This window comes from Chionomys nivalis, chromosome 13, assembly GCF_950005125.1.
Source record: "Chionomys nivalis chromosome 13, mChiNiv1.1, whole genome shotgun sequence".
NCBI lineage: Eukaryota > Metazoa > Chordata > Mammalia > Rodentia > Cricetidae > Chionomys > Chionomys nivalis.
Window position 1 is genome coordinate 48,934,660 of NC_080098.1, and position 4,409 is coordinate 48,939,068.

A 4,409-nucleotide genomic window follows, 5' to 3' on the forward strand; every position below is an offset into this window, starting at 1 on the left:
AGTTGCCTTGTGGAGCAGAGTGTAACTAAGGCTGTGTGATCGCCTCCACTTAACAGAGTGAGTGGTGTTTTCCCCAACTTATTCTGCAGTGAGGACACTGTCTTGTTTCTCAGGAGCACACAGACACTATATCGCTTTTGTTGGTAATTTGCTGTCATTTTCTCCGTTTGATCTCTTTCACAACATGGGGTGCCTCCTCTATCCACAGCTGTCCACCTAGAACTCAGGCCATGCAATTCCTCTACCTTGATGGCTCACCCTCTCAGGGCAAGATGAGGTCACCTAGGTTGGAGAAGGTCACCTGTCAGAATGAACTGGCCACCAATGGCCAGTTCTTTCAGACCATATAGTCGTTCTGTGCTGACAGGAGCAGTGTCCTTGGAGAGGGGCATCTAGGTGATGTTTGTCAGGTTAGGGGGTAGACTCCTAGGAGAGTGTTCAGAACAAAGCATGACAGCTCAGAAGATAAGTTCTTCATTTATTCAACAGGACAACATCATGTAGCATGGAAGACATGTGTGTAGTGAGGCATTGCCTCTTGGGATTCCAGTATATACTTGTCAGGAACTATAAAGAAGCTTCTGTTTCAGAATCAGAAAATGCTGAGTAAAGTCTTATAATGTTGTGTGGACTAAAAATTCAAGGATACTGCTTAGAGTTGACGTCTAGCCTCTAGTTCCTTATCATTTATATGGAATATTAGATTATATCATCAAAATGCAGATATGAAAATATAGAAATTTAAGTTCTGTATAATTAGGTAGATACGTGGGTAAAATTATCATAGAGGTATAACATAGTTCAAGAAAGTAATTTCTGAACCTGGAGATGAGTTCACTGGTAAAATATGAACCTACCACAAGACTCTACTTCCCATAGTAAACACTATGTCCCCAAATGGAAAGTGTATCCTTTCCCTACAGTGCAGAATGAATGGCTCAACTAAGTGAATGAGATGTATGTTGTAATATGTGTCTGTATGTGTGGTGCAAATTAAACATATGTGTCTATGTGTGACGCATATTGAATATACGTGTCTGTATGTGATGCATATTGAACACATGTGTCTGTATGTGTGATGCATATTGAACATATGTGTCTGTATGTGTGATGTGTATTGAACATATGTGTCTATGTGATGCATATTGAACATATGTGTCTGTATGTGATGCATATTGAACGTATGTGTCTGTATGTGTGATGCATATTGAACATATGTGTCTGTATGTGTGATGCATAGTGAACACATGTGTCTGTATGTGTGATACATAGTGAACATATGTGTCTGTATGTGTGATGCATATTGAACACATGTGTCTGTATGTGTGATACATAGTGAACATGTGTCTGTATGTGTGATGCATATTGAACGTATGTGTCTGTATGTGTGATGCATAGTGAACACATGTGTCTATGTGTGATGCATAGTGAACATATGTGTCTATGTGTGATGCATAGTGAACACATATGTCTGTATGTGTGATGCATAGTGAACATATGTGTCTGTATGTGTGACATATATTGAACACATATGTCTGTATATGTGCAGATGCCACCATTGCTTCTGCCATGACTCCCAGGAACTGTGAGTTAGGGGGAATGTTTGTCTCGAATCTGAAGTAGATGGAGGAGTTGGGCACACAGTCTAGTGCTGGCTGAACGGTGACTTAGGGACAACTGGGACACAGGGAATGTGAGCATTAAGACATTTGTTTGCTTGCTTCGCTACTAAGTGTTAGATTTTAGATTTTCTACCGCTCAGCATGGGGCTGAGTGGCAGAGCTGCAGAACTGAATCCTTTCTAGGGGCATTGATTCCATGCACTATGTTTATGTGACAGATAGCAACGACTATGTTTTAGCGATGTCCAATCATTTGTTCTTTCTCCTGTAGCTTGCTTAGTCAGTGCACTATTGTCTGTTCCTGATCTGTGAGTGATAATGTGGTGTGACTGACCCAACTCGGAAACTGTATTTTCACAACGGCGCATACACGCAGCATTCTCCTAAAAAAGAAAACGGACTTTTTTCAGAGTTGCCAGATACGCAATTTTGGACCAGTTCACCTTTTAATCTTCCATACTACAAACGAAGTTGAGAAAACTGTGAAATTTTGCCAAATATGTCCTAACTAGGCACTCATCCATGTGGCACAGTATAATCTGCACAAATTCATTCCCTTTGCTGCATTCTTGGAACTGGCCCTGGGGTACAGAACCAGGCTCTCTGGGCCCTTGGGCCATGCTGGGTATAATATGAACTCACATTCCCTGATTTCCATGCCAGAATCAGGCGCTGTAAAAGAGAATGCATTTTCTTTCTAAAATGTGTGATTCACTAAAAGTTTTTGATTTTCTCAGACATAGAAAGCCTATTTTGTGGTAGAATTGATGACTACTTGAAAGTTAGCTTCCATATAAGACTTTTTCCCCCAGAAGTTTAAAATATTATCTTTAATTTGAAAGCAAACACACAAACATTAGTGTTCTTTTAAGTTTCTTCTTGTGAATTTGAACACGTGGCAGCACTGGTTCAGCCTCCTCATACTTCCTGACCTGACCATGGCTGCTGGATTCCGCAAGTCGGATCTGACATCTGTACTACAGGGAACCCCGGGGGAGGAGCTTGAGAAAACCCTGAGCTCTCACGTCTTTCACACAGGGGTGGGATACTGATTTGCAGAGGTAGGAAAGGACTCTGGCACGCTATAGGGCACGAGTACCGAAAGGAGGTGAGAAAACATAAATTAGATATCTGCACATGTTGCATATGGACAATATAAAAAGCAACAAGTAAGTTTACAAAGAGAAAGCAAATTATGGAACTATCGCTTAAAATATACACTTAAAATCTATCAATACAAAATAGATACTGTGCATGACCTATTATAGGGATAGAGATAGCTGTGATCATACATAGCCACAAACAGGTCAGGGGCCTCATACAGATGAATAGCAGCCACATATCGTGAAAACAAACAACAAAAAAAGACATTTTACTTTTGACTGAAAAAATTCAAACAAGACCTGAAACCCCACATGTATAAAGTTTGATGGAGGAGGGTCATCTTTCTATCTGTTGCTTTCATTGGTTAATTAATAAAGAAACTGCTTGGCCTCTGATAGGGTAGAATTTAGATAGGTGGAGTAAACAAAACAGAATGCTGGGAGAAAGAAGCCGAGTCAGGCAGTCGCCATGATTTTCCCGCCGGACACAGACACAGGTTAAGATCCTCCCTGGTAAGCCATCAGCTCATGGTGCTACACAAAATGCTAAAAATGGGTTAGATCAATATGTAAAAGCTAGCCAATAAGAGGCTGGAGCTAATGGGCCAAGCAGTGTTTAAAAGAATACAGTTTCCGTGTAATTATTTCGGGTGTAAAGCTAGCCGGGTGGCAGGACGCAGCCCGCTGCTCCATACAACAAAAGTTGAGTGTGAACGTGGCTTGTGCACTTGGCTAAAGCTGTTGTTAGGGTGGATCTGTCAGTAGCTTGGATCTGCTTGTCTTCGAGCCATTTCTTTGCACATGCAATGTAGGACTTGTTTTTACAATGAAAAAGAAGTACTTGTTCCTACTGCCTTGCGCAGGTTGGGGTGTGATTCAATATCATCTTTGAAGACTTCCACATCACCCCATAGTTTGGTACATAGATAGAAATTCCTTTCGCAGTAAGAGTCCGTGTCAATTCTATTGGTCAATATATTAGTGGCTATGATAAAATAGTATGACCAAGGCAACTTATAGAAGGAAGAGTTTATTTGGCTTATGGTTCCAGAGGCCCAAGAGTCCACTATGACAGAGAGAGAGGATGGCAAGTGGCAAATATGGTAAACAAAAAAATAAAATAAAACAAACAAACAAACAAAAACCAGAGAACAAACAAAAAGATACGGCTCCTTTAAGAAGTTCTGCCACAGCACTCAAATCTTTCCCAGTCCTGCTGCCTGGTGCTGGTCTGGGGACAGACGGTGCTACAGTAGAGCAGAGAATATCCAGACGGGTCGTTTTCCATTTGTCTTGGGGCCTGTCCCTACAGCTCTGCCACACTTCCTCCTGAGGAAAAAAAAAAAAAGAAGTTCTGCCATATAGCAGAACACACAAACAACTTTTTTTCACACTAAATAGAAACAGAAAACTAAGCAAACACACCTACCAAGTGCTAGCATTGACATTTTAGAGCTCTGGTGGGTTGAATGTAATTTCTGGCCAAATGTGCCTTCTACTGAGCCACTAGCTTTAGGCTTGGCTCTCAGGAGCCTAGAAGCAGACAGAGTCAGTCAATGGAGCCGAGTGGAGGACCCAGCTTCAGCTTAGCTATTTAAAGATGGTCAGAAAAGGCTAAAAGATAGGCAGTAAAGACAGATCTAGATGAGAGAAAACCTCTGAATATGTTTCAGTGTGCTTTACA

The 4,409-nt window shown here is 41.2% G+C and overlaps 1 non-coding gene across 1 annotated transcript; it reads left to right on the forward strand.

Annotated features, from left to right (window-relative positions):
* Positions 1 to 3,917: 3,917 nt before the first annotated feature.
* LOC130886248 (small nucleolar RNA SNORA55) lies at positions 3,918 to 4,050 on the forward strand. Its single transcript, XR_009058233.1, has one exon. It is a non-coding gene; the product is annotated as a small nucleolar RNA SNORA55 (small nucleolar RNA).
* The last annotated feature ends 359 nt before the right edge of the window (positions 4,051 to 4,409 follow it).